Below are 19,938 nucleotides of genomic sequence, written 5' to 3'. Positions count from 1 at the left end.
TCCTTTTAGCCCTTGCCTACCTCCACCCCGCCGGCCCCCCCGGAACACTGTGACTCTTCTCTAGAGGAGGGTAAGCACTTGGGGCTGGGGTCTGTCGCAGGCTTTTCTGTCTTACTCGAAGAGGGAACTTTGAGGATATGAAATTGCCCTGAACAGACTCTGAGCCTCAGCCCCAGACTCCTCCTCTCCTTTCTCCCCACTTGAACCATTAAGTTTACAATACTTTTTTGGTCTTTTTCCTTTATTTTTTGTTTGTTTTTCAGATAAAAATTTCAAGGAAAAAATGTATTGATTAAATTTTAGAAAAAAGAAAAATAGTTGATTTGAAGGAAACTATTCAGTACATAATAGCTCAGGAGTTATTTACAAATGGGAAATCAAAAATGTGACTCTAATAACTACAATTTAGAAAACACCATTCTACTTCATACTTCTTTCTGATCGGGGTCCCTGCTTTAAGTTTCCCTAGCTTGTAAATTACTCTAGAGTTAATTCCCAAAAATTGTGTTATCATATCTCAATCAGTCTATCAGAGGGATTTATTTAACATGTTACATTTTGGGATAAATATTTCCATCATCAACTTCATGATAAACTCTGGTGGGAAGGGGACCGGTTACCAGAGGTGAAACAAGAGGATCTCTACAGTGCTTACTTCTGCTTGCAGATTCCAGCCTAGAATCAATCCTGGTGTCCACCTCCAGTGAGATTTACCCCAAAACCCACAAATTTGACGACATTATGACATTCGTCACATTCTCATCTTTGCAGCTCATGAAAATGTGTGCACAATAAAAGAATGAATCATCTCCTTTCTTATAATACGTATTTGATGCTTGAATGTGTGCTTTTACAGATGACTCTGATGTGGTGCAGTGTTGATCAAACCAGGAATATCTCAGAGTTCTGTGAGCAAGAAGTTGTTCTCCAACTGCCCATTTTTCAAAACACAAGTGTAACCTTAAGATCGTTGCTAAGGTACATCAATATCCAAATCCGATATTCCTATCCACCTGCATCCTTTCTCAAACTGTAGCTTCCTCCAGGCTGGGAGTCTTTGTGATTGCAATGATGTCTTTTAGCTCAAGTGCATTTTGGGGGAGAATCAATGAAATTCTGCTCTGGAGCATATGCCATAGCATAACAGGATTCACTTTCTGAGGTCATTAAGCTTTGAGGCAGAAGACTGAAGTTTTCACTGCTTTAGTATGCTATTCTCCAGTTTGCAGACATTTGAGATCTATGCTAGAAAATAATTCCAGAAAAAATAGGAAAGATATCATATCCTTACCAAAACAAGTTTAACATGGCTGGTAGGGTGACATACATAAAAAATTGTAGGCATAGTTTGTACGTAGAGAATCCTAAGCTTTGATTCTGGATTCAACAGAAAAATTCTGTATTGCTCTGCATAAATATAAAGACAATTTGGAGAAAGAAGAGGCAGCATAAGCTAAAGCAAAGAACAAGAACTCTGGAATCAGATAACCCTAGGCTCACATCTTAACTGGAATTTTCATTTCTGCTGGAAGCTTTATATTTTTCTCTTTTTACAAAAAGCTCCTTACTGAGGTGGACTATATTGCTGCTTATCCAGATGGCTGTGTGGCACTTTTCCTACTCTCTTATTAGGGGTAGGACAGCTCTGTGAGGCTCGGAGTTTCATGTAAGGGACTCATTTCTAGCTTCTGCCTCCCACATGTTGGAAGGGTCATCTCCTATGTCCTTGTAAATATTAAAACTCTAGTGTCCAAGACCTGGAATAGGTTCCAACTCTCCTGGAAGCAGCTAAAATGTAAATGTACTTACCCTTTTGGCTTACATTTTTTACTTGGTTTCTTTCTTTTGAGTTAACCTATGCAGTTAAAATGTTTTTCATTTAAATTTTATCTTCTATTCATGCTTCTTTGTGTGTTTGTGATAGAAAGCCAAGCATCTGGTTAGCTCAGTTTGCCATACCGCTAGATCTCTTCTGTAAGAGACATTATGAGGCCTTTAATGAATTTGTTGTACACTCTGCTTTGGTCCATGGTTGCACAAACTGCTGTCTGTTTTGTGGTAAACCTAAAATATGCAGTTCTGTGGTGAATGTGTGTAAAAAATTGGAGTCTGTCTGATTCTAAGTGAATGAGAACGTTGATAGGAAAAGAAATTATGGCAGTATTTGGATCTGATTGTTGTTAAGAAGTCACTAAATAATATTGCCTATATCTTATTGAACAATGAACCTGAGAAACTTATTATAGAATATTAATAAGGAAATACATTTTCCTTAAACTGTTGTCTAGTATGATGAATGATAATTCAAAGGGTGAACCTTAAAGATGAAGGATATTTTAAAAAATCTTCATGAATTAATTTTTAGAAAAAATTATTTTATGATGAGAACATGGGAACATGGATTGGAAAATGCAAAATCAAAAATATATATTTCTAATGACTTTGAAAGTTTTTGTTACTACATCATCTAATCTATTAAAATTAAAACAAAAATATTCTTTTCTTGAAAACTCCTTTCAACACTATAGAAATACCAAATTAGTCTTTCTCTAAATTAAACATTAACTTCCTAGCCTTTTTTTCTGGTTGTATTTTTCTTGATTTTTGTCTGAATTGATTCACTCTTATCTGTGTTTAACCCATTTCAATAACATCTGGTTGAAAATGGAAAGATAATCACTTCTCTGTAGAATATCCTAAATAGTAGTGAGTCCGATTTTTATTAACAAATTGACTAATCGTTTCGTCACTCATAGAACTAGCTACTTCCGCTGGATCAATATGTTGTATTAACTACCCGTGAGACTCAACTGTGATTTTGTTAGTAACAACAGAACTCAGTGAGATCTTTACGACCTATATTTACTCAAACTTCACAAGTTATAGAAGCTGTTCTTTGCATAACAGTTGGGATTATAATGATCTGATTGTCTAAACTGTATCACAGGCTTAGGGAAGTGGATTTGTACAGTCTCCACAAAATTATGGCATCATTTAATGTGCAAGTACGCAATTATCCTCTGAATTTAGAATGTGTGGAAGATTGCTGAACCTCTCAAACCTATGCTGCTACCTCTTTCCCCCAGTTAGTTGTATGTATTGATGCAACAATTGAGAATATTTTCAAATTTCCACAATCTTTGACATCATAAAGATTTGACTTAAGACTAGTACATTTCATTAAAAAAATAATACACTAACTGTGACTTCATGATAATCATCAACAATGGAGGATTTTAAGTTCAACTTGCAAGAGATGTATTCTCCCAGCAATACTTGGTCTTTCTGTAAAATGTGTTGGCAACTGGTAGTGTCTTGGTTACAGTTGTGTTTTCCTAGAAATGGCATTTGGTTGTACTGATGCAACCATTTGCCTTGCTTTATCTGTGACCTATAGTGTGCATTTGTGAGGCAGAGTTACTGTCCTAGTTAGTAGCCATGGAAGAGTGTTTGCTTCTTGAGATACTAATTACCTCTTAAGGAAATCTTAACCTGCTGTGTGGTAAACGCCACATTCATCAACTGAATCAACCAACACATGAATCCCTGTACCCTGTTAACTTCAGAAGATGAGGTAAAAATTGCTCTGTTTTCAGTATTTGCATGTACACTTGCAGGAGTAGAAATGTAATGGAAACATAACACAGAAATTTATTTTCTCAGCTTCGTCATCAATAGTTACCTCATTCCGTTTTACTTGAATCTGCACTTGTATAAAATGAGAATCCAGTTTAGAATATGGAGTAAATTGTTTACGTGTTAACATTTTGACTGCCTTATCCCTGTTTTTACTTGGGGAGCAGATGAGATCATGGATGGAGCTGGTGTGTTGCAGGTGTGTCATAGACTGCTTCTATCAAGGCGAGAGGACAGTCAGGTCCAAACACAAACCAAGTTCAAGAACCAAGAAGTGAACCAAGTTCAAGAACTCTGACACTAGGCTTCCAAACCAAAGGATAACCCAAAGATGCCAAATTAAGAGAAACAGTGGCAGAAAACACCTTAATGTTAGAAAATGGGCCAGGAGTAGATTATGGATAATTCAAAAGCTGTCAAGGGATCAATCTTTTAATTCAGATCCTATAGGTGCTGGGGGAGATGGTGGCCTGTGGAAGAGTGGGGACATTTTGGGGAGACCAAAAGTATCAGTGGAGAAAAGACATCGACTTTAAAATGCTAAGTATTCAATAAATAAAAGGACACTAGACTTCAAACTAAAAAGCCCACGATGTGACTTTATGCTTTTCTTTTTTTAGTTATGAACATAGATAATTTTCATAAGCTATTTGTACCTCAGTGTCTGTAATTCTAAAGGCAAAATAATAAGCTAACTTCTTTAACATTATGAAGATAAACTGGGATGATGTAGTCTATAAAATTACTCAATAAATTATTTTTAGTTATTTATTTGTAATATTTTTATTTCTCAGATTGATTGGGTTTTTACATACAATGATAAAGGCTTTAAGAACATACATTACTTTCATCAATTATAGAAGCAAAATATTCCTGTACCATAATGAGAATAGAGGTTGACCCCAGATATATTGACTCTTCCATCATTGTATCCTTTTGGTTAGGGCACTGATTCTCAACTTTGACCAATAGTTATTATTATTATGTGAACTTTTAAAAAGTTTCCATGCCCAGGTTCTACCCCAGAATAATGAATTCAGATCTCAGGATGAGTTTCAGGCATTAGTATTTTTCAGAAGCTCCTCTGGTGTTTTCAGTGTACAATAAGGGTTGACAACTACATTTAGGGACACTAGCCCATTAACCAAGTTGATAATCTACTTGCATTGGCTGGGCTGGTCTACCATCGTTTTCTCAACAATGTTTTATTCTGAGAAATCATCTACTGAAGGATAAGAATCAGGAAAAGAAAGCTCTAATCCCTTGAAATTCACTTTGGAAAATGTTATGCCAGTCTGATGTTGCCAAACCTCCTGAGGCATCCTCGATTGGCAAATTCCTCTGATATTAAATTGAAACTGCATTCCTTTCTCTTTCTTGGAAACGGAGCTTAGAAAGTACTCATGTAGCATACAGGCTACCGCAAAACTCTAGCAAAGATTCAGCCAAGCAATGCCAAGAAAAATTCTTAATCTGCACACATCTTTGTATAGACATATGATACTTTTAGAGTACTCTTTTGGCAAACAAATACAGCATCAATTATACAACCAGCTTCTACTTTCCACCCCATATACAGACAGCATTCAAATAGATCCACTCTCTCTTTACCTTTCAATACGGGCAGGAACGCTGTGGGATGAAGGGCATGGCTGCCTATAAATTATGAGCATAGCATGCATATGCCATTGTTTAATCACCAGAAGACTTGCTCTGGTCCTTGCACACCATCTGAGGCCGAACAAGGAACAAGGCATTAACAATTCCCCAGACAATTTGGAGTAAGCCAACGCTCTGCATAAATCACTGAAAGAAAGTTGTATGCAACTCTTGAGAAAAACCAAGCTGGAAAAGGTGACTGAAGTGGCCACCCAGGGTAAACTAGCAACTGTGTTTTCAGTGAGAGATCAAGGCATGAAAAATATTCTCTCTGCGTAAATCTAATCCCCTAGGTCGATGTTATTCGAAGTTGGTCAGTAGATGGTGGTGGTCTGAGAACTGTTTGTTGCCAATCTAAGTACGGAAATTGAAAGTAAGCATTTAGAAACTTAACACAATTTGACGAAGTAATTTTATACCTGCTAAATCTAATAACAAAAGAATGGGTTTGTATTTCATATGTCTTTTCATTTCATTTTTTGTGTAATTCCTTTTTATTATATTTTACAAAAATGCCAGTGAATGGCAGATAGAAAGAAAAATAAAAAATATTCACTTCAGATAGTTCTAGAAACACTGTTCTAGTTTGCCTCAATAGGAAATTTTGTGAAAACCAGTGCTTAACTTATAATGTAATAATGAAATGAAAGATAGATAAAAATTATGTAGTTATAATTCCATCATGCTGGTCTTGAACTTTAAGTAAAAAAAAAAAATTTATTCTGATTATTTTTTAAATAAAATTTAAATGTTAATGCCTACACCACAGGATGATATAAAGATTAACTCAGATAATGTAAATTAAAGAGCTTCAGTCTTTAGCAGGACATATATAACTTTTCTGGGCTGGCCCCCGGCTATCTTCACATCTTCATCTCCTGCCCTTACTCCATATGCATGTGGAACTCAAACTATAGTCACGCACAAACAGATTTCAGTTGTTTACTCTGTGCCTTTTTTGAAAAATATTTTCAATGACAACATAAAAATGTTTAAAGTTCATCAAACTTGAGAAATACAGTCAGTTATCTGATTCAAGTAACCATAAAGTCAAAATACACCAATTGATCAGAGGAAGAAAGATTTTACCTGACAGTTGTGCCAGAAAGCAATTTCTCCTAGTGTATATGTATATATATATATATATATATATATATATATATATATATATATAACCTCTAGAGAAAACACTACAGTGTAATTGTTAAATTAAATGGCTACAAATTTTTGACACTCCTGCCATGGAGAGATGTAGTTCATGACCGTTTTCCTTCAGTTGGGACTGTGTCAACCAATAGAATATGGAGAAAGTGACATTCTGTGACTTCTGAGGCTAGTTCAATAAAGACCTTGCAGCTTCCATCTGGTTCTTTGGAACACTTGTTCTTGGGTTATTTCCTCTTAGGACACTTCCTCTTGGAACCCAGACTCTATGATGGGAGAAGCCCAGGTAACTTAGACAATTCACATGTAGGTGCTGTGGTTGAACCTGGTTTTCAAATCATGTCAGCCTTGGTGCTACACATGTGAGTGAAGGAGCCTCCAGATGATTCCAGCTCCCAGCTATTTAAGTCGCCCCAGCTGTTCCAATCTTCTCAGTTGAGTACCCAGATATCATGAAGCTGAGCAAAGCCCTCCCTGCTATTCTTTGTTCAAATTCCTGACCTACACAATTCAAAAGCATAATAAAATGATTGGTGCTTTATGCTTTCAAGTTTGGAGTGAATTGTTTTGCAGCAATAGATAATTCGAACAGTAAATTATATTTTCACATCCTTATGCATAGAGATGGTCATCATTTCTTTCCTTTATTAAACCTTTCAATAGATTTTGTTGCCCCAGTGTGAAACAAAGCACAACTGTGATGAAATCTGATAAATGGAGAGACCTACTTTTTGAAGAAAAGATTCTTTTTAATGGCTCTACATCATTCCAAATAGTACCTTTCTGTCTGGCATGCCCACAAACTCACCCTTACCTCCTCCTCCAGGCATCTGATCTTTCAAGGTTCATCTTAAATGTTTCTTCTTCTATGTTGCCCCTTGAAAATTCCACCCTACCCCGGGCAGAATTAGCAGCTCCCTCCGATCTGCTCCAGAGTACCCTGTGTTACAGCACATATAATATTATAGTAGAGTCTACACTTCTGCCCTGCCCCTTCCCCAACTAGTCTGAGAACTCCTCGAGGTGATGACAACCCTTTTCTTTTCTGGCTTACTTCTTCTATCGGGGTACCTGGTATATAACAGGTACTAAAAAAATATGTGTTGTATTTATTGACCCTGAAATATGTTAGGTGGACACTCCTCCCTATGTTCTGATTCCTGAGTTATACACCAGCCAGCAATGGTCTACACTGTCACACAAAGAATTAGGAACCTTAATAACAAGACCAGCGAACACAGATTTACCATACACAATACCTGTTCAGTTAACCACTCCTTGCCATGATGATTCTTAAAAAGTTGCCCCACTTTCCAAACAACTCTTTTTTTTTTTTTTTTTTGATGCAGTGGTCTTTACTTCCTAAAGCACAGAAAAGCAAATAAGCATAAGAAATTATATTTTGACATTGCAGTTTTTGGGAAAAACAGGCTATTTTATGTGACTCAACAGATTAGTCATCAGATATCAGATGGAACAAATTTGAACTGTACACCATGTTTGGATAAACTGAGAGTATTTTATTTTGCCTAAGTATGTTTAGTCAGAAGGATGAAGAGGTAAGATTTTTTGTGCCTTTTCATTCTCTATGTACTAAATAAATTTCCCCATCCTTCCAAGTGCGTTCATCTTTAGCCACTGTTTTCACTAAAGGTATCTGTCTACGCTATAACTTTAAATTTTAAGTGCACTTTGAGTGCAAGATAACAATGATCCTCCAAATTGTTAAAAACACTAATAAAGAAAATCGTTCAGAAGGAAGACTGTACCTCACAAAGAGCAACGGCCTTCAACAGTCCTCCGTTAATCAGCATCTGCCGCCAAGTCTTGTCTTCCTGTGGTGAGTACAATAGATGTTCCTGTCATTACATTTTATGTATAACTATTTTATTTATTTCAAGTTGATATTATTTACTTACATAATGTAACGAGAGTTGAACAATGTTTTTATTGTTCGATTAAAATATTTTCTTATCTGCAAAAATTTTGTTGGTATCCTGGGTTGTGGTGCAATTCATCATCATTTTTCCATTAAAATTAATGAAAAAGCTTTCTCATGTAACAGCTTTTCACTTAGCAGCAGAGCTTTTAGTGGTTAAACAAGAGGTTGGCTAACAAACTCTAGATTATTATTCTTACTAATGTGTGGAGAGGAAAAGAGGAGAAGCAGGCTGACTCATTAGAAGACTTCCTCATTTGTCCAGAGAAGAAATGATGGTGGTTTGGATGAAGGTGGGAGCAGTGGAAGTGGTGAGATTCTAGGTATATTTTAAAGATAGCACCATCAAGTTTTGCCGTTGGACTAGGTATGGCGTGTGGGAGAAAAAGAAGAGTCAAAAATAGCTTCAAATTCAGAGATAGCTAAAGATTACCTCATATTACATGAAAGGTAAACTCGAGTTAGAACTAGGATCAAGGTTTTGTTTGATGTCCATTCTGGAATTCTCTCCTACTGTTTCAAAGGAGATCATCTTGTATTTGAGGTTTCAATAACCACTTTGTGACAAGAGAGCTAGAAGCCTTTTTAGTTACTGTGAAAAGAAGGTCTTTATCAGGAATTTTTGCTTGGAGAACTTAAAATATCTATTCTGGAACATTGACGACATGCAGCTGCTTTGAGGATTTGTTCCAAAGCATTCTAAATCCTTAACCACTTATTACTGAGGTCAGAGGGAGAAAGAACATTATTTTGATGTTCTTGCAGGTTTTCTGGTTGACTCAAAATAGCTCCATATGGATAGAGCGTTCAACTGGGAAACAAACCAGTTTTTGGTTCTCAGCAGTACCACCAACTGGCTAAGTCATAAACTCTCTGACATCCAGATTCCTAGTCTCTAAAGTAAGGAGATTGGATGAGCAGGATTTTTCAACCAGTTGATATAAATCTTGTTGAACTCTGAAAGCCCTCCTCAGAGCGTCCTCCTTCATGGTCTGGGCTGACAGAAATGTCTCAGACACCTTGTCTTCCTAGTAATCTCAAGGGTATTAAAACATAAAAGGTAATTCCTGTTTCTCATAAAACTGTTGAAACCTGGGGCCGGCCCAGTGGCATAGTGGTTAAGTTCATGCACTCTGCCTCAGCGGCCCAGGATTCGGATCCTGGGGCACAGACCTACACCCTGCTCATCAAGCCACGCTGTGGCAGCATCCCACATACAAAATAGAGGAAAGTTGCCACAGATGTTAGTTCAGGAACAATCTTCCTCAACCAAAAAGAGGAGGATTGGCAGCAGATGTTAGCTCAGGGCCAATCTTCCTCACCAAAACCAAAAATAACAGAAAACTGAAGAAACCTTTACAATCAGTGGTTCTCAAAGTTCTTCTCATTCTCAAACTTTGACTTGATATTGCTAAAGTACTGCTTTTATGTCTTAAAATGCTTTTTGAAGTAGACGAGGTATTGATTATAATTTTTCAAAAGGATTTTGAAATAGGAAAAGTAGTAATTTTGGGTTTATATTATGTGTCAGGCAATAGAATAGACACTTTTAAGTACATAATTGCATCCTCACAATAAGAAGGTTTTGTTATCTCCTGTTTTATATAAAAGGGCACTGAGACTTAAAGAGGCCAAATCACTTGTCCCAGGCCCCACATGGTGGAGTTGGTGTTCAAACCCAAGTCTGGCTGGCTCAAAAACCTTTTCTATTACATCAAACTGTTATCAGTAATGATAGCAATTGTCATTATTATCATTATAAAATATAATCAAAACAGGAAAAGATTCATAGCAGCATTATTTATAATAGCCAATTCATGGAAACTACATAAGTGTCCAACAATGGATGAATGAATAAAGAAGTTGTGGTATATATATATATAGTGGAATATTATTCAGCCACAAAAAAGAAGGAAATCCTAGCATTTGTGACAACATGGATGGTCCCTGAGGTCATTATGCTAAGTGAAGTAAGTCAAACAGAGAAAGACAAATACTGTGTGAGCTCACTTATATGTGGAATATAAAAAAGAAAAGATTCAAACATAAAAAAAAGAGATCAGACTTGTGCTTACTAGAGACGGAGGCTTGGGGGAGGGGGAATTGGAGGAAGGTGGTCAAAAGGTATAAGATAACTAAGTACTAGGAATTTAATGTACAACATGACGACTATAGCTAACACTGCTGTACAATGTACAGAAAGTTGTTAAGAGAGTAGATCCTAGAGTTCTTATCAAAAGAAGAAAATTTTTTTTTCCTTTTTTTCTTCCTTTTCATTTTATCATATCTATATGAGAAGTTGGATATTAGTTGAACCTATTGTGGTAATCATTTCACAATATATGTAAATCAAACCATTGTGCTGAACGCCTTAAACTTACACAGTGATGTTTGTCAATTTTTCTCAATAAAACTGGAAAAAAAAAGGAAAGGAGAAGAATTTACATTTATATACCTTTATTACTCACAAAGTAGCTTCATACTATGGGGAGGTGATAGGACACGTGGACCTCGAGTTAACTCCTACGAGACAGGCATTTATGTCCTTCTTATTCATTCCTCCAAGGGTCCGCCAACTGTTCTTAAAGCCATACTCACTCTTGGCCATAGCCGTTGAGCAATGGCCCCTTCCTATAACCTAGATGGCTGCTGTGTGACATTTTTCAGTATGAAGCAACTGATTGGTTGGGAATAGCTTAATTTCACTGCAACTTATAAGACTAAAAGAAAAATTACATTGTATAGAAGCTTTTGTTTTAGAAATATAGGCAACATTTCCTATTTCTTTTCTTCTTTTTTCTTTTTTGATTTTTTTTGCCAAGAATTGATTATCATCTACTTGTTAATAGATAGTAAAAAACAAATCTCCAAAACTTGAATGAAATATTAATTTAAAAGTGGAAAGTGATTTTGTTTTTAGAATTCAGGGAGTATTCACTTCATAGTGGCATGAAAGAGATCATAATCAGCTAAGACTCCAATAAGACATAAAAAATTAAAAGGCAGAAAATTCAAGTTCTAAAAACAGTTTCATGGGAAAAAAGGCAATGAAAAATGAACCAAACAAGGTAAAAGAAAAATGAAGCAAATAGGCACTAAAGAGAGAGAAACATAATGAAAATAAGCTTAGAGTTATTTATTTGGGCAAGGATCTTAGGGCCATTTTGAAATACAACCAAAAGAAAGAATTTTCCCACATTTTAGGAAAAAAGGAAAAAAATTAAAAGATATTGCTAATGAGGGAAACGGCACAATACCTAAGGAGTTTTATCTCTATTTGATTAAGATTGGAAGTCACATTAATTTTACATTATTATTTGCTATATAACGACAGCTATGTTGGCTGTACAGAGACCCAGCCCATAAGGCCTACCAGTATTATATTTGAAAATTAGTATACCCTTATTGGAAAGTATTTGAGAGGTAACTTAGTCACTGTCCTGTGCTGGAAAGAACTATTGTGTCATAAACAGTGATTAATTATTCTTTATGTCACCTGGAGAAAGAAAAGGATAACTAACCTTCAATGGTGGCAGCAGGCTCTGAGGTTGGCTAAGAACAGGGAGGTAAGTGGAGGCCAGAAACATTCATTAAGGCAGGTATGAAAATCTGCCCCCTTCGAGAACAAGCTAGACATCCATATGGAATAGTTTAGAGGAGGGAATTAGAGACTCCGGCAGGACTTTCAGTCATGAAGCTATGGCAGACTGTCTAGAGGACTTTGCCGTATTTGCCATTCCTCTTTAATTCCCTTTTCCGTAATTGTAACGATTTCAGAACTTTCCCTGACTTGGACTCTTTTGGCTCAGATACTTACTTTTGGTCCTCCTTTGGGATTCATTTTTTTATTTTTCTTTTGTTCCCATCTTATGTTAACTATAGGCGGGGGAAGGGATGGATGGAGGACAGAAACTGCATCCTGGCATCAAGAAAAAGAACTTTCTTCCAGGCTAAGTGCAAAACAGAGAAGAGAAATGCTTCCCACAAGCTGGGAAATTTCCAACTCACCAAAGCAGATGCTGGACATGGATTGCTCACCAATGGAATATTATTTATTACTTATTAAGAAATAAAGTTGGAGCTAAATTACTTGAAGCATTAAGACTGAATATAAAAGTAATAGACCAACAATAGAGAATTGTATTGGAACATATTTCAACATAAAAAGATACTGAGGGTCTTCCATCACTTTGAGATTTGAAAACAACTGAAGGTTTAAGTTTTCCAATGACTTAAGCGAAAAAAGGATGAACCTAATCAATTGTGGAAAGAGATGTTAAACATGAAGCAGATTTCCAGCTTTCTAAGGCCTATAAAAGTCATTTTAGGTGGAACGCAAACAGACTCCACCCTTTCAATTATGAAGCTTTGCAAGAAGAATTCAGTTGTGTGGTCACCAAAATAACACCAACACTTCTGGCTTTTAGTTAGTAGTTAGGCAAGATGATTTAGAATGTTAACCATCTCTTTTATTACTTGGCAGCTTTGGGGTATCCGATTTAAGTCATGAATAATCCCTTTGAAAACAAAACATCTCCTTCAGAGGGATAATTAGACTATTACTAAGGACAAACTATCCAACATCAAAAGGACGGACCCTAAGAAGTCACGCAACAGGCAGTCTTCTCCTCAAATTAAAAGCATGCTTAGCATTAGAGGTCACTGCAATAAATAAAGGGATGTGAAATAATTACTTACAAGTTTCAGCCAAAGAACTACAGCACAAACTATAATAAAAAGTGACTAGGTTCTGAAAAGTGAATATGCTAATTATTCTCAGTGTTTGAATTGGTGCTTGGGAGCATGTCCCCCATTCTCTGATTAAGAGTCATTAATCATTTCTGTGAGGTCACTGTTATTCCAAGAGATCCTCAACAATGGAATCAAGGATATTGCTGCTAACAGTATTCAAAATGGGGGGGAAATTCAATGGAAGACCCAGATGGTAATAATTACATTAAGACTACCTCCCAAATTACAAGACTATTTTCTCTCAAGGTCAAGATGTGCAATTTTCTTTGTGAACAAAATGCATAACCAAATGACCTATTATTAATCATAACTCCAAGCCCGCATCACATTACTCATCAATTGAATGACAATAAAATAATCTGCTCTGCTCATGGTATTTTTTTTCAGGTGGCTGCTAAGTTACCCATAGTACTCCATTCTATCAAGAGTTACTAATGAATGATCAGAGTGCAGTAATTTTCAATTGAGTATTTCCAAGCTCCCCCTACTCAAGAACACTTTTTATACCATCAATACTAAGTTATTTGTGACAGTGGAAGATGGTCATTATGCAAAGATTTTAGCTTTCCTAATGATTTTACTTAAACCACTTTTTACATCCATCCATGTTGGGGATCTGATAATGCATGGATTTCTTTTCTCTTTTCCTTTTTCCTTATGAAGGAGATGCTAAATTGCAGTGAAATCACCAAATGGAAGACATTTGAAGAGAGGAGTAAATATATAAGTCTCCGGTCAAGGAGATGCTGATTGGAACACTTCCTAAAAAGCTATTCACCTGGAAGTTGCTCTTATAAATTATTTATTATCCATAAAGTTGTTATAATATCTGAAACTATTTGAGTCAACTATTTGAAAAGTAACGAAATATACTCCTCACGCAGTGGGTTGAATTTACTCTATCAAACTTTGGTATAGTAAGGCTCAGAAGTTTTGTGATCAAGATTTATTAGGCAGCTTAACCCAACACCACTTGCACCCTCTTTGCCTCAGGTCATTTATCTATAAAATAGAAATGTCAATAGTGTCTTTTCTAACAGGTCTTTGTTTGAGCATTAGAAGAGCTTATGGAAGTCAAATCTTCAGAATGAAACCTGGAATATAGTAAGCAGTAAACAAATGTTAGATACTGTTGGTGGTGGTTATGCAAAATTTAAGGTAAAGATCATCTGAAGTGTGTGTACTGACCTCAGTTTATGCCCAACCCCAGATCAGCTGGGCCCTGCCTAATTCCTGGTGAGAGTGACCCTAGAGATGGCTCACATCATCCCCTGCAGTCATAAAGTCTCTGCCATCTCCGCTGCCACCCACTGAGAAGCTCCTCACACGCAGCTGTCGCCAGGAACTACCTAGAACTGCCCCATAACACAAGGCAAAGATTCAGGGGTGATGGTGTCCCATGGGGCCATTCAATGGGAGGTAGGAAACTGGAAAGAACCAGCAGATAGATGGGTTACCCCTTCTCCTCATCTAATGCACTGTTCTGGGATGCAGTCTATTGCCTTTTGTGGCATAGACTGGAAAACAGTCAGCTGTGCCTTTTGTGACACTGTGGTCAGCCTGGTAAGGAACCTCCTTGTTGTCATTCTCCCTCCTTCTCCATCTCACTTTGCTTTTGCTCTGACTCTGGATTTCTTGGAATAATGCCCTGCCAATAAAGGATTAATAGATAAATGTTTGCTCAGTTCTCTCTCTCTCTCCCTCTCACTCTCTCTCTCTCTGGCTCTCTCTCTCACACACACAGACACACACACACCCACATAACTACACCTTACTCAAATATATCCAGAAACTCACTGCATTGCCCCACTACCTTATTTCTCTAGGGCCTTAACTTTTGGGGCTATTAGAGACCTCTGAACACCCACTCTCAGCTTGTGAGTGGCAAAGAAGTTGTCACATTACAAATATGGTTACCATATGAAGAAAAGAAGTTAACTGGATTTCATTCTCTGTTCAAAATAGACATAGCTAAGAGCCATTTCTCTGGAAATTCCGACTCTCATGAATTTTTTTTAAATCATTCCTGTTTTCCTATTTTTACTTTTTCAAAGTAGTCCCAAATCTAATTTCATGCAGTATTAATTTTAGTACTAAATAGTTTCTAGTTAAACACTTGTTAAATAGGTGATATTTAAATGCTTTTTCAATTCCCCTCTAATTCAGTTATGATATACTCATTGGGCATACCGTACAAAGAAAATGACAAATAAAGGTTTAGATTTTATGTTTATAAAGAAACAAAAATGCCAAACACCAAGCAGGAAAATTCCTTTACTGAGTAAGTAATTACAAATACTATTCTTTTTGATATTAATTATCCCTCCTTCACTGTATTAAATGAAGATGTGGCCTACGTTCATTTTCTTATCCCTCAAACATGTATTCAATACAAGCACAAATATAGGCAAAAGAAGTCCCCAGTTCACAAATAAATTTTGCTCAGAAAGTTTAGTGATGAGACTATTTAGAACTTAAATTACATTTTTTCATAGAAATGATATTATAAAATTATGATTAGATATTCACGTAAGCTAAAAAACTATACTTTATATGTCTAAAATTATATATGTGTGTGTGTGTGTATGAATACCATATATCTACACGGTAGTACTATTTTTACCACACATAGCTACAAGTCAGAACGTTGTTTCTGTGGGAGTTAAAGTCCCCATGCCAGGCTGGGGTGCCAGGAATCCTTTGCCCCAGGCCCAGGCAGCAGAACCAGACACTCCCTCTGTTAGCCCAGCAGTAGCATAACAAGGTTTGGGGGTTGAGAATGGGAGGGGTGTCCTCCCTACTCTCCAAACTCACTACCTCTCTGAGGCTGCATAATTGCATAATAGAAGGGATCTCTTTCCATGAGTCCTCCACAGGCATACTGTTTCTTTCTACTTACAAAAGAACAAAGCTATTCCACCAGAGGTTTTAAATTCAAATCTAGAAGCAGCCACCTTATCCCAGGGTAGGTGAAAAGTTAGCCAACAGGTCCCCAGCACCTGTTCATTTGGATTTTTATTAATATGTACCCAGTTATTTTAAAATGGTTTAAAGTATGTCATGGATTCATTTAAACATAGTAAGATAATAAATATTTTCAAAATTAAGAAAAAGTGGACAATGGGAAAACAAGGTCAGAAGAGTTTAGCGGGACCAGGAATTACCTCCATGTAGATCACCTAACGCCATGAAATCTCTTCTACTGGAGTCGGGCCACTGTCTGTAAACTTGCTATCAGCCAGCAGAAGAAAGAAATTTGATCAATTATATGATTCACGGTGTCCACAATACGAAAACAAACCAGACACTTAAGGGCACACAACTAATCCCGATACTGAAACCAAAGAGGAATTTTTGTTTGATATGTGTAGTGAGAACTTGGTGTAATGTAGTCAATATTCTTGCTTTGTTGCAGAGAGTTCTGCAAGATTGTCTCTTGTGATAGGTAAATCTGTCAGAATCCAATATGATGCATTCTAAGAAATATAATTCCAAGATTGTCTGGCTTAACCAAGAGGAGAGCTGTCAGTTTCTAGATGATGAGATGGGTGTTTTCCCATCTCATCCTCCACATCCTCCACATCCACATGTCATCCTCAGGACACCTTCCACAAATATTATTTCTTTCAGCTGAGCTCTCAGAGGTATTCAGTAGCAAGGGATTATCCTTCCTTGCAAGTAGCTGGCAAACAGCTGTATTCTTCAATTGAGTTGAGTTCAGGCATTAGCAGCTGAGCTGTGGGTAGGATTGACATTTTTCCCTAAAGACAGAGAAAACAAACAAGTGTAAGCCCCTGAGTAGAAGACCACCTCAGAGCCACTGTATAGTGAGTTAGGGGAATAAATAGGCAGGGCAAGATTAGCCTCAGAAAGTCGTATTTGGGCCACTCTAACAGAGACCAAGGAACCAACAAGAGCACACATTTACTCCATAAAGTATTGCTGCAATACTTTTAGCCAGGAAATACGTAAAAACAAAATATTCCCAAAAGTACACCTTAAAGTTCCTATACGTAGACAGTGGGAGATTATTTCTGACACTTCTCCTTGAATTTTAATGAAAATATTTATGAAATGTGTTGTCTCCAGCATTATTCACAAAATGCACAAAACATATTTTAAACTTTTAGGTTAATTTTCAGGAAACTTGTAAAGAACATTTATAATGGTGAAATTGAACTCAAGGATTACTAAAATTCCTTTCCTTATTTATATTCTAAACTTTACAAATATGCAGCTATAGATGCAGATGTGGATGATTTGGGAAATTGGGTAGAAAACATGCCAATCCTAGTAGAAGCCATGAAACATAAACATTCCTAATATCAATTTACTTAACCCTTTTCTTGGAAAATAGAGGTTGCATGCAAATATCTGTGGTAGATGAAAGATGGCCAAACATTCTTTGCTTTTTTTTTTTTTCACTAAGAGATAGAATCCATCTTCCCTTTGAATCTCAGCCAGCCTTAGCTACTTGCTTGACCAACAAAATGCAATGAAAGTGAACCTTACAGCTTCTACCTTGGTCTTTTGTAGCACTTCCTTTTAAAGCCCCAAGGTGCCGTGTAAGAAGTCCAACTACTCTGAGATTGCCCTGCTGTGAGGAAGCCCAAGCTATCGGTGTAGAGGGAGAAAGCAATGCTGGCCAACCTCCAGCCGTTCCAGCCACCCCAGTGCAGGGGCCAGACATGGAAATGAAGTTCTCTTGGATCCTCCAGACCAGACCAGCTACGGCCAGCCTTAGTTGATGCCATGTGGAACAAAAGAACCTCCCAGCTGAACCCTGCCTGAATTTGTAGCTCACAAAACTCACATGATATAATAAAATAGTTCTTATTTTAAACCACTAACTTTTGGGCTAACAACAAAAGGTAATTGGATGGGCAGAGGATACGAATGCACATTTTCCAAAGAAGATATATAGATGGCCAACTGGCACATGAAAAGGTGCTCAGCATCAGTAATTATTAGGGAAATGCAAATCAAAACTACAATGAGATATCACCTCACACTCATCAGAACGGCTATAATTAACAAGACAGGAAATAAGTGTTAAAGAGGATATGGAGAAAAGGGAACATTCATACACTACTGGTAGGAATGTCAACTGGTACAGCCACTATGGAAAACAGTATGGTGATTCCTCAGAAAATTAAAAATAGAAATACCATACGATCCAGCTATCCCACTGCTGGGTGTTTATCCAAAGAAGATGAAATCAACAATTCAAAGAGATTTATGCATCCCTATGTTAATCGCAGCATTATTCACAATAGCCAAGACATGGAAGCAACCCAAGGGCCCATTAACAGATAAGTGGAAAAAGAAGATGTCATATACACATACAATGGAATATTACTCAGCCATAAAAAGTCAAAATCATGCCATTTTTCAACAATATGAATGGACCTTAAGTATATTGTGCTAAGCAAAATAAGCCAGACAAAGACAAATACTGTATGATTTCACTCATATGTGGAAGAGAAACACATGGATAAGGAGAATAGACTAGTGGTTACCAGAGGGGAACCCTCCCCCAACTGTCTTCCCCTCTGGTACATATGTATGGTAACAGATAAAAACTAGACTATGAGGGTGAACAAGATGCAGTTTATACAGAAACTGAGATATAGTGATGTACACCTGAAATTTACACAACGCTCTAAGCCAATATGACCTCAATAAAAAAAATCAAATTAAAAAAAAAAGATAATTGGAACAACGTCTGAATCACACGCTACACTTTACAACATGGCTGCTTTCCAGAGAATTCATCCATAAATCAAATGCCTATTCACTTGTACAATAAACACTTATTCAGCACTACTAATATGCCAGGAAGTTTGCTAGAGATAGGAATGCAAAGTTGAGCATGGCATAATTCTTATCCTCAAGTGGCTTTCTCTCTAGTGGGACAAACAGAGAACTAAGTTAGTAGTTACAGTTTAATGATATAAGCAGACCACCATGTTGCTCAAGGGGAGGTGTACATTCGCTTTGCATCCTATGCAAATGGTGCCCACTGGAGTTGAACACACACACAGCTATTCAAAAGGCCACAGTGTGAATACTCCCCTAAAACTGGGTAGGATAGAGGCCCTGGTGATAAATATTAGGCTATAAGTATGCACAGAGTGCTAGAAAAGCACAGAAGAGAGAAGGAAAACAATGAACTTTACCTGGAGCGTTTTTATTTTCACTATTAAGATATAGGGAATTAACGAGCCCAGTGAAATGTTATTGATATTGACAATGTGGTTTAGGAATGGTAACATTTATCTTAATGTGTATAATACAGCTGGGTTCAAACAATTAATTTAAACCACTAAATATGCATTTTCATATTCACTTTAACACATATGCAAACTTCTATCAAGTAATAAAGAGAGATTAAAAATTTGTTTGAAGAAAAACCTCAAAAAAAATAAAATCATGCTTTCGTAGCAATTGTATTGTAATTTCAGGTGATCATTCTCAGTGGAAATTTCTTGACCACAGGCAAAACATTACATCTCTCTAAATTGTGAAGAAGACCCACTAAAAGTTCAAGAGGTCAATATCAGTTTGAACTTTGACAGATGAAAATAGCAGAACTCAACTGACTCAAGAAAGGGAGCTGAGTTAATACCTGGTTGGTCAGGGCCTAGTTATTTCTAACTAGTTCATATACTATTCCTTCAGATATTTATTCTTCTAAATAAATATCAGGGAAGGGGGGAAGAAATGGGAAAAAGAAAGATGTCCTTCATGCCCGTTCAGTACCTAACGACTACATAAATTGGAGAATC

At 36.8% G+C, this 19,938-nt stretch overlaps 1 long non-coding RNA gene across 1 annotated transcript; it reads left to right on the top strand.

The window, feature by feature from the left end:
• The first annotated feature begins 7,994 nt into the window (after positions 1-7,994).
• On the top strand, positions 7,995-17,993 carry LOC139083551 (uncharacterized). The gene is made up of 2 exons (XR_011540380.1): positions 7,995-8,299; positions 17,687-17,993. It is a non-coding gene; the product is annotated as an uncharacterized lncRNA (long non-coding RNA).
• Positions 17,994-19,938: the final 1,945 nt, after the last annotated feature.

Source organism: Equus przewalskii, chromosome 5 (assembly GCF_037783145.1).
Source record: "Equus przewalskii isolate Varuska chromosome 5, EquPr2, whole genome shotgun sequence".
Classification (NCBI taxonomy): domain Eukaryota; kingdom Metazoa; phylum Chordata; class Mammalia; order Perissodactyla; family Equidae; genus Equus; species Equus przewalskii.
This window is presented reverse-complemented; position numbering and strand designations above follow the sequence as displayed.